This window comes from Macaca thibetana, chromosome 8, assembly GCF_024542745.1.
Source record: "Macaca thibetana thibetana isolate TM-01 chromosome 8, ASM2454274v1, whole genome shotgun sequence".
Classification (NCBI taxonomy): Eukaryota; Metazoa; Chordata; class Mammalia; order Primates; family Cercopithecidae; genus Macaca; species Macaca thibetana.
In genome coordinates, this window is record NC_065585.1 from 51479632 (window position 1) to 51491280 (window position 11649).

General features: G+C 41.4%; 1 pseudogene; it reads right to left on the minus strand.

Annotated features, from left to right (window-relative positions):
- Window positions 1-6103: 6103 nt before the first annotated feature.
- LOC126960656 (zinc finger protein 317-like) lies at window positions 6104-7266 on the minus strand (annotated as a pseudogene).
- Between the last annotated feature and the right edge of the window lie 4383 nt (window positions 7267-11649).

An 11649-nucleotide genomic window follows, 5' to 3' on the forward strand; every position in this document is an offset into this window, starting at 1 on the left:
GGACTTAAAACTATGTGTCATTTACAGGACGGAGCAACTGTGTGTCTCACACGGCTAATAAACACATGCCCAAGACTTTATAAAGAGGCTTAATGGATTCACAGTTCCACATGGCTTGGGAGGCCTCACAATCACGGTGGAAGGCGAATGAGGAGCAAAGTTATGTCTTACATGGCAGCAGGTGAATGAGGAGCAAAGTTATGTCTTACATGGTGGCAGGCAAGAGAGCTTGTGCAGGGGAACTCCCCTTTTTAAACCATCAGATCTGGTTAGACTTACTCACTTATCACAAGAACAGCACAGGAAAGACCCGCCCCCATGATTCAATGACCTCCCACTGGGTCCCTCCCACAACACATGGGAGCTATGAGAGCTCAATTCAAGATGAGATTTGGGTGGGGACACAGCCAAACCATATCAAAGAGTCTTCTAAGAACAAGGCTTCTGGAAGACAGACGCAAAGGGAGAGGGATCCTTTGGCAATTGGGTGGTGAAGGGAAAAGAAAATTTGACAGTCTTCCAAGACAAACGCCAAATTGAAAGACTCACAACCTCTCTCCTACCTTTGTTGAATTTTCCCTTCAGGAGCCCAACTAGGTTCTTACTGTGAAGATTGACCTGGGGTAGGAAAGAGTATTTCTGATTTATACCCAGAGCATTCTGTTCTCGGTAAGGTCTGCCCTCAAGGGAAACTATGTTGCTAGAGACTAAACTACTGGGGTTTTAACAAAACCTAACTGACCTAGGGGAAGAGAAATATCCAACTCAGGCTCACTAAAGACTGAGACCTACTCCTGGCATTATAGACACTTCACTCTCTGCACGGTAACCACCACATCAGTAGGGCTCCTGTATAGTAATAGGACTACAGTTAGAAGCATTGCAAGGCTTAGCTCCTATTTCAAGTCTCTAGGAAAACTGAAAGACAACAGAGGGGATAAGAATAAAGACACTAGAGGAAATTTTAGCCTCTGACACCATCACTACAGCAAGCAGTAAACAGAGACTAACTTCTAGCCAGAACAACCACGGTGAAGGCATTTTTTACTGCTGTTCCTATCACTGAATGCACCATGCCTGGCTTTCAATAACAAGCTACAAGGCACATTAAAAGGCAAGGAAACACGTAAGTCTAAGCCAACAGAGAAAGCATTAGAACCAGCCTCAGATATGGCAGAGACTGTGCAATCATCAGATTGGGAGTTTAAAATAACTGTGGTTAATATACTAAGGGTTCTAACAGAAAAAGTGGACAATACGCAAGAACAGATGGGTAATCTAAGTGTGATAGGAGACAGGCAGGGCTTATTTCCTAGTCTAGACAGAATGAAATAAAGTGGCGGAACCAGCAAATGGTGCTGAAGGCACTCCAGGTGCGCTCACTGCCCATCAGCATAAGACACTCACACCAGCGCCATGACAGTTTACAACTGCCATGGCAATACCCGGAAGTTACCACTCCTTTTCTAGAGCTATCTGAATACCCCATCCCTTAATTTGCATGTAATTAAAAGTGGGTATAAATACTGCTAGCCAACAGCCCATATGCTGCTACTCTGGGCACACTGCCTATGAGTAACTGCTGCTCCACAAGGGGCAGCTACTCTGCTGTGCCCTGCTGTTTCAATAAACCCAATTTCTTTTACCACCACCAGCTCTTGAATTCTTTCCTGAGCAAAGCTGAGAACCACCTGGGTGAATCCCCAGTTTGGGGGCTCATCTGCCCTGCATTATCAGCAGAAAAATGGAAACTCAAAGAATCAGAAGGAAATATTAGAAATCAAAGCCACCATAAGAGAAATGGAAGAATGCCTTTGATAGGCTAATCATCTGAACATGGCCAAAGAATCAGTGAACCTGAAGAGACATACCACAGAGTGGGGGAAAATATCTACAAAACATATATCTACCCAGTGGGCTCACATGTATATAAATCAATAAGATAACGTGAGTATCTTCTTGTCTAACTCCACAAAATAGTTTGTGGGAACATAAACTGTAGAAAACCATATCATAGAGTCTTCTAAGAACAAGGCTTCTGGAAGACAGACGCAAAGGGAGAGGGATCCTTTGGCAATTGGGTGGTGAAGGAAAAAGAAAATTTGACAGTCTTCCAAGACAAACGCCAAATTGAAAGACTCACAACCTCTCTCCTACCTTTGTTGAATTTTCCCTCCAGGAGCCCAACTAGGTTCTTACTGTGAAGATTGACCTGGGGTAAGAAAAAGTATTTCTGATTTCAGTGGCAGCATCCACTGAAAATGAACAAATGCGTCTCATATGACCCAACAATTTCTGTCCAAGGTATGCACCCAAGACAAGTACACACACCATGCACAACCAGAAATATTAACATGTACTCATAGCAGTATTAATCACAATAACCCCAAACTGCAAAGTTCAATGGTCATCAGTACAAGATGCTTAAATGAATTGTGGACGATTCAAACAAAGGAACAGAGTAAAATGTACTAGTTAGAGATACAGGAAACAATATGTATCATTTCACAAAAATATTGGGAAAATTAAGATGGACAGAAGGAAAAAAGAAAGAATGCATACTGTATGGCTGCATTTGCACAGGGCTCAAAACAAAAAGTCAAACCATACTGTCAGAGTCAGAATACTGGTTACCTACAGAGTAGAGAAGAGTGTAATTTGGAGGGAAAAAGAGGAGGTGTCTGGAATACTGGGAATATTCTTCCTTGACCTGGTGGTTATGTAGAAGTGTTCATGTGATAACTGGTTTGTATACTTATGAATTAAGCACATTTCTATATGTATGTTACATTTCAATAAAACCTGTGTTAACACACACACACACACACACACACACACACACAGGGTATTATTACACAACCACTGTAGAAATGACGTTGGCATTATACTGATAAGATGAACATGCACAGACCTTACAACCCAGCAACGTCGCACTCCTTGAAAAAGTTACCAGTGCTCCAGAAGGCATGTACACCTTACAGCACCACTGTTCATAATTGGGAAAAATGGGAAAAACCAACTGTTCATTAGCATTACAAAGCATAATAGTGGGATAACGATAAAATTATCACTGCCTGGAAGTGAAAATGAAACTCTGACTATATTCATCAATGTCGTTCTCAAACCACTCCTCCCACTACTTAATCTGTCCGCCATTACATTTCACTTGAATTCTGCAATGACCTTCTAACTGGTTTCTGTTCATGTCTCACCCCTCTTTAGCCTTTCAATCCAGAAACCACTGTGATCCTTTTGAAAACTGAAATTGGATAGTTGTCATTCTTCTGTTCAAGATCTAGTTAACCAGCCAGATGCCCTTGTGAACAGTCTCTGATACAGCTTTGACCTCATCATCCTCTTATGATGCCCAGGCTTGCCTCACTCCCACACACCAGCCCCTCTGCTGTTGCAGGGCTTCCCCAGGCACAGTTCTTCTTCGTGGCCTTTGAGTTGCCAAGGGCGATCTTCCTGAGATTAAGGACACATGCTTGCAGTTCCCTGACATCTCTGCTTAAATGCAAGGCTTTCCCTACCCACCTTATAGCTTCCTTCAACCTATGTGCTCCCTCCATAGTTATTTCCATTGCATTTACCACCACCTGATACACAACATGTTTAGTGGTTTGTTTATCAGGTGCCCCACACCCAAGTACCACTAGGGCAAAAATTTGGAGCCACTGCTATAGACCCTGGACACCACAGAGCAGTGCCTGTGCCTGGCATAAAGGAGGTATAAGCTCCAGAACCAGACACCAGGGTTCAAAGGCAAACACTGCTACCAGCTAGCAGGTTGATCTCAGACAAGTAAACCTCAGCTTTCGTGCTTCAGATTCCCTGTATGGAAAACAGAGACGCTGATGATACCTGTCTCCTTGAACTTTTGTGAAAACTGATACACATGTTATGTATATTGTATACATGTTATGCCCACACATTTAGGTACTAGTTATAAAACTCACCAATGACCAGGTGTATGGGCTCCAGGCAGCATCCAGCTGGGTGTAGAGCCCCCCTCCCATCAATAAATAAATTAAATAGAAAAACAAGCCAGGTGTGGTGGCACATGCCTGTATTCTCAGCTATTTAGGAGACTGAGGCAGGAAGATTCTTTGAGCCCAGGAGTTTGAGTCTAGCCTAGGCAACATAGTGAGACCCTCAATTATTTCATTTTTTAAAATAAATAAATTTAAAAGGAAAACAAATATCCATAGCAGCTTAAACCAATAATCAGTTTTATTTTTTCTCATGTGATAGAAGTCTGGAAGTAACAAGTCCAGGGCTGGTGCAGACACTCAAAGAAGCCACAGGGTAGGCCAGGGTCACTGTGGGCTTTCTGCAGTCACTTCCTTATACTGTGGCTTTCATCCACATGGTCATAAGGTGGATCTTCCAATACTAGGTACTGGATGTCCTTATAAGGTGAGAAGTAGGGGATAAAGTAAAGAGCAAAACATACAGGGAAGAATTCAGGTTTAAGAACAACCCCTGTTCAAGAGCTTTCTCAGAAGCCCATGCGGTGACATCCGCTGATTTGTCAGTGGTCAGGGTTGTGGGACATGGATGGTCGTAGTTGCAAGAAAACCTGTAAGAGATTTTAAAAAATAGCACACCTTACTAATCTGACAGAACCTGGATTTTCTTCATATGGGAAGAAGATGAGAGTGGACACCAGGGAAGCCACTAGAAGTATCTGCCACTCTTGGCTGGACAGCAGGCTGCAAACATACCACCACTTCATGGGGACGTCATGCTCTGGTCACAACGCATGTGAATGAGGTGCCAGTAACAAACCAGTACTGAGAAATACCCACATGTAACACAGATGTAAATACGTGATTGGTCAAGTAGGTTGTCCAAAAGGCAATTAGGACGTTATCAAGGATGAAGCTACAGTAAAAATACTATATACAAACCTTTTGTGATGAGGCTTTAGGGCTATTTAGAGGAGTGTAACCTTAAAAATAAAGATGAAAAACGTATAAGTGGGGTCTGTTTTCATGATGAGAGATTAAGTGCAATCCTGAATTCACACAAAAATCCTGTTGGGGTTCTCCCCCAGTGAGAATATTCACATGCACAAGTGAGGGGACCATGGCTGGAATCATTTCCACATAGGAATTGTCAGCACTGATTGTGTTTTAAAGGTTTTGTAAAAGAAATTTCTCCTAGCGTAAGTGCTCAGAAGATTCAGAAAACTGAATAATTGTTGTAGGTAATAATTGAGGAACCTGACTGCATGATTGTTTTCAACCTCAGCAACAGTGACGTTTGGGGGCACATAACTCTTTGTTGTGGGGGGCTCCTGTGCACTGGAGGGTACTCAGCAGCATCCCTGATGTCTTCCTACTACAAGTCAGGAGCACCTTCCCCCAGTTCTAACACCAAAAATGTCTCCAGACATTGTCAAATGACACCTGGACAGAAAAATTGCGGCTTGGCTGAGAACCCCTGCTGCAGACAAATGGTCAGTCAAGTTTCTCTGGAAAGGGACAGATGACAGGAAGTATTTCAGACTTCGTTGGCCATATATGTTCTCTATTACACATTCTTCCCCTTTAAAGATGGACCAACTATTGTTAGCTTGCAAGCCATACGATAGACAGCCAGTCATGGTTTGTGGACCTCTTCATGACCTTCCCACATTCCTTACTTCACTGATTTCTCTCTTCAGTGTGATTTCTGTCCTGAGGAATCCATTGAGACCAGGAAGGGTTTCCCCAGTCACTGCATTTACAGAGATTCTCCCTAGTGTGCTTATTACTCATGGGCCCAGAGGCTATAAGTGGTGCTGAAGTCATTTTGACATTAAATGCCATCCTGGGGTTTCTCGCTGTAAGTCCTTCTGTGATTGTTAAGAGCTGAATGTACCCTGAAGGCTTCTCCATGCTACAGATGTACATTTTCACCCCCAGCGTGAGTTCTCACAAATCTCCTATGGGATGAGAACACCTCGTCTTCCCACAGTTTTTACAGGAATTGGACTTCTCCCAAGTTACATGGATTCTTTTGCACCCAGCAAGGTGCGGGCTGAAAGAGGCTTCCTCTTACACTCGTGAGATCTGTTTTTGATCTGAGTAATCCTGTTTCTTTAAAGCAGGCGTGCTCACTGGAGCCTTTTCCACACGAACGACACAAAGAGATTCTCTCCCCGGTGAGTTTTCACGTGGCTCCTGAAGGAATAATGATCGCTGAAGGCTTTCCCGCAGACAAGGCATTCACAGGGCTTCTCCCCGGTGTGGATCCTCCTGTGCATGTTCAGGTTGGAGCTGATGCTGGAGGCTTTTCCATAGTGATCACATTCCTACGGTTTCTCCCTCCTGTGGCTTTGCATGTGCGTCTTCAGCGTTGACTGGTTCCTGAAGGCTCTGCCACACTGCCTACACTCAGCGTGTTTCTTTACAAGGTGAATGCTCCTGTGCCTCTGCTGGGATAAATAATCACTGAAGACTTTCCTGCAGGTGGCGCATTCGTAACGCCTCTCTTGTGTGTGTATCTTCCTGTGTGCAGTGAGGTTTGAGCTCCCTCTGAAGGCTTTCCCGCAGAGATCGCACCCATACAGCTTCTCTCCAGCGTGAGTTCATGTGAGTCTTAAGGCTGGACTGGTTTCGGAAGGTTTTTCCCACACTGCTGACATTCCACGGGTTTCTTGACGATGTTAATTCTCATGTGTTTCCTCCGGGAGGCGAGATCGCCAAAGGATTTCCCACATTCTTTACATGCATAGGTCTTCTCCACAATGAGGTTCTTCTTGTGCAAATTAAAAGTTCGGCTTCCAGCGGAAGGCTTTGCCGCGCTGCGTGCATGCGCAGGGCTTCTCCCGGTTGTGATTCGTCACGTGCTCTTTGAGGTGGGAGGGGTGCCGGAAAGCTTTCCCACAGTCGTGACACTCATAGGGCCTCTCTCCGGTGTGCGTTCTTTTGTGTGCAGTGAGATGGCAGCTCCGGCCATACGCCTTCCTGCACTGATCACTCTTGTAAGGGCTCTCACCAGTGTGAACGCTCATGTGGATTTTCAGGGCTGAGAGGGTCCAGAATGCATTTCCACACTGACTGCAGTCAAAGGGCTTCTCTTTGAGGTGAGTTCTTGCGTGGTCCTAAGGGCTGAATGGTCGTTGAAGGCTTTCCCGCCGTCGCTGCACTCGTAACGCTTCTCCCTGGTGTGTATTCTCCTAAACCGTTCATGAGAAATCCGCCCCCACAATCCAATCACCTCCCACCAGGCCCCATCTCCAACATTGGGAATGACATTTCCGTGTGAGATTTGCATGGGGATACACATCCAAACTATATCAGAGGGTCTCAAAGAACTGGTGGCCCTGAATACAAATGCAAGAGATTTTAGCATCTAAGTGACTCTGACAGGATGTGGAGCAGGGAGTCTAGAACAGCTGTAGGATCCATGAACTCAGAGACGTTCTGCCCCGTTTCTATGTGATACGTGAAACAAAACCAGGATAATTAAAATGCTGTCACCCTGGATGAGTTAGTACAGATAGGTTAATTTTTCAGAGCTGTTAAGGCTGCTTAATTTCTCTTTTAATTTTCTTTACAGCATGGCAAAAGCAGTTCTATTTTTCTATTTCTACAAATCTTACTCTACTCTTATTGGGATCTGTTTTTCTTCTCACCAGGGCCAAGACTGGGATGAGGCAACCCAGGCTGGTAGATAAGTGTGCAGTATTTAAGGAGGGGCTTCCAGTGCCAGTCAGACAAGCACAGGGCTGGCTCAGAGTGAGTGGCAGCTGACACTGCACTCACAGACCTCACCTCGACCTAGCCCTGCTCCTCAGTTTTAGATCTTCCTCCTGCATCAGGTTTGTGGTCCAAAACAAATGTTGCTCCAAACTGTTCCATTATGAGCTCTCTTGTGACCATAATTCTCCCAATATTTGATTTTATCCCCATATTCAACTTAATCATAGTGTCCCAGGATATTCAGAATTTGCAGATGTAAATATTACAGAGAGAATAATTCTTTTGTTACTTTTACTGACTGGTATTTCTTTCTGTGCGTACTAGGACTATTTCTACTACTGTTATTCATGTAAATATAGGCCCAGCATGGTGGCTCATGCCTGTAATCCCAGCACTTTGCGGGGCTGAGGCGGGAAGGTCACTTAAGGTCAGGAGTTCAAGATCAGCCTGGCCAACATGGTAAAACCCTGTCTCTACTAAAAATACAAAACAATTAGCCAAACGTGGTGGTGCATGCCTGTAGTCCCAGCTATTTGGGAGGCTGAGGTGGGAGGATCACTTGAACCTGCGATGTGGAGGTTGCAGTGAGCCAAGATCATGCTACTGCACTTCCAGGCTGGGTGACAGAATAAGACCCTGTCTCAAAAAACCCCTTTTTTATATATATATAAAATTATATATACAAAATATATAAATATATATAAAAATATAAATTAAGAATTTATGATTTCTAAAGGACAATTACAATTGCTAAAATAAAAGCAAAATGGAAACCCACAACAAAAGACCTAAGTAAATAGCTTTTAGATTACACACAGCCAAAAAAAAGAATTTGTTTCTTAAATACAGTCTGCTGCATAAATGTCCCCTGGAGCACTTTAAGTAATTCTGATACCCAGATCATATCGAAATTCAATTAAGACTCTTTGGGGTGGGCTGATGAATTAGTACTTTAACAAACTCTACATGAAATTTTTATGAAGGCTGAAGTTTAAAAGCTACTTGTAGCAATAAATGCAAGGTAAGCAGAAAAAGAGTTGAGAAACATAAATACAGCTAAGAACCATGAGGGCAGAAGATAAAGAACTGAACCATTTCCAACTGGAGTTACCTATGAGAGACAGAGAAGGAGCCCAGGCAATAACTGCAAAATATAGTGGCTGTAGATTTTTCATTTCAGGAGGAAAATATAAACAGATTGAAGAGATGAAAAGAAATCTTAGGCACAAGGAACCAGAGAATACCAATGGTAAAAAGATTATCTTAGCAGCAACCAGAGGAAAAAAGACAGGTTATCTTTTGAGCAATAGTTTTCAAAATTTAAGTTACATCAGAGTCACCTGGAGGTCTTGTTAAAACAGACTGTAAATATCTCTCTATTAAGAAACAAACCAATCCTGGGCATGGTGGCTCACACCCATAATCCCAGCATGTTGGGAGGCCAAGATGGGTGGATCACTTGCATGCAGGAGTTTGAGACCAGCCTGGGCAACATAGCAAGACCCTGTTTCAAACCAAAACAAAAACTTCACATTTCTAGGCCCCATCCCCAGGTTTCTGATTCAGAAGATCTGGGGTGTGGGGTCAAAGAGTATGTATTTCTAACAAGTTCCCAGGTGATGCTGATGCTGCTGGTCAGGAGACCAGACCCCAAGAACCACTGCTTTAAAGAAACAAACATTAGACCAACATCTGACTTCTCATTAGCAACCGTGGAAGCCAGAAGATAGTGGAACATCTTCATAGTTCTGAAATAAAATATAAAATCTTATAACCACCAAAAATGTCCATGAGAAAGAGGGAAAAATAGTATCTTTGGGCTTGCAACCCACAGAAAAGAGACATTATGAAAGACGTACTTCAGGGAGAAAGAAGTAATCCTTTGATTACTTAACCAAAGAGTGTAAGAATTACATCAGAGTATAAGAATCAAGTAAAGCACTCAAAATGGCAAATGTGAAAGTATAATGAAACAAGAAATGACGGTATGCAGCAACAATAAAAATTTCTTCTGATATTTAAAAAAAGAACTAAATATGTGCAAGTATGATTTATCAATAAAGAAACCTGAAAATGCGTGGTAAGAAAACTATGTAAATCAGGAGAGTAACAAATATCTAAATCTAGATTTAATGAACAAGCATGGGTAAGAATTGTTTAGAACAACCACTGAAATAATAGAGTAAATAATTTCAAAATGTACAGAAAATAAAGCAAAATAACAAAAATACTCAAACGAAGCTAGAGAAAAGAAAAAATAGAAGACAAATGTAACATTCAAATATGCTAATACAGAAGATGTTAATGGAGTTAATGCTTTAACTAAAATATTAATATTCACAGAATAGATCAATCCAATTTTGTGCTATGTACAAGAGACATCTAAAATAGAATACAGTAAGAATGTAAATAAAAGGATATATAAGGTAAGTAAAAAGAAAAGAAAGCTGCTTTGAATTTTAGTATTAAACAATAGATTAAGGCAATAAGGCTCATAGAGAAAAATGAAGTATTACATAATAAAAAGAGTTATAAATCAAGAAAGAAGTGTGTGTGTGTTTTTAAAACATAGCCTCAAAAGAATGAAAATAAATAAATAAATAAAGGGACAGAACTCTGAGGAGAACTGATGAAGCCACCACCAGAGCTCTCACAAATCCAGTTCAAGCAGGCAATTCAATAACTCCATGCAGACTGAACATGATGAAACAGCATTTCCTAACTATAACATCCAGCTACACACGGGGCCATGTATGTCTCAGAAAATGCTTGACCACAGAACAATGAAGTTAGCAAACAATGACCAAAAGGTAACCAGAAAAAAAGTCGTAGAAATGAAAATTAAAGGAAAAAATTCTAAATCTGCATGCCGAAGAAGCCATGATATTCGATATTTAAACTTAAAATACAATAAAATATGATACTGCAATTGTTTGCCAAAGTAATTTTTTTCTTTTAAAGTCAGTTTGATTGAAAGATAAGGAATCTCTTTACAGCAGGGGGCAGCAAACGATTGCTTTTGAACTATGTATAGGGCAAATGAAAATTGTAGCAGTAGCTTTTCTGTTTAATTGTAAGTAATAAGCCCCCAAATAAGACAATGGAAATCTTCCTTGGTCTTTTCTTTTTTCTTTTAGAATAAAACTACTTTCAAGCTAAAAGTAAAACTTAAAAGTATTACTTTAAAATATTAAATTTACAAAAAGAATATGTGATACCATCTTGATCTGAATCTTAATATAAATGTCTAAAAGTAAAACTTAAAAGTATTGCTTTAAAATATTAAATTTACAAAAAGAATATGTGATATAATCTTGATCTGAATCTTAATATAAATGTCAGCATCACTAATATTTTTTCATTTTGATTTCATAATGTGTTCATATGCCAGGTCTTGGGTATTATTTAAAAATATTTTAATTGCTTTTATCACAACTAGAGAATGGAATAAAATGGGTATGTATTTATGCTGATATATTTTTAATTAGCAATGCAATTTAAAATTCATGGCCTGATACTATGGCTCATGCCTGTAATTGCAGCACTTTGGGAGGCTGAGGCAGGAGGATCCCTTGAGGCCAGGAGTTCGAGACTGGTCTGGGCAACATAGCAAGACCCTGTCTCTACAAAAATAAAAATAAAAATTAGCTGGGCATGGTGGCACATGCCTGTAGTCGCAGCTATGCAAGAGGCTGAGGTAGGAAGATCCTTTGAGCCAAGTAGTTTGAGGTTGCAGTGAGATATGATCTTATCACTGCACTCCAGCCTGTGACAGAGCAAGACCTTGTCTCTTAAAAAAAAAAAAAATCCATGTATTGGCTGAGAATAGTGATTCATGCCTGTAATCCCAGCACTTTGGGGAGGCTGAAGTGGGAGGATCACTTGAGTCCAGGTGTTCAAAACTAGCCTGGGCAATACGGCGAGACCCCTGTCTCCCTCTATAAAAAAATTCATG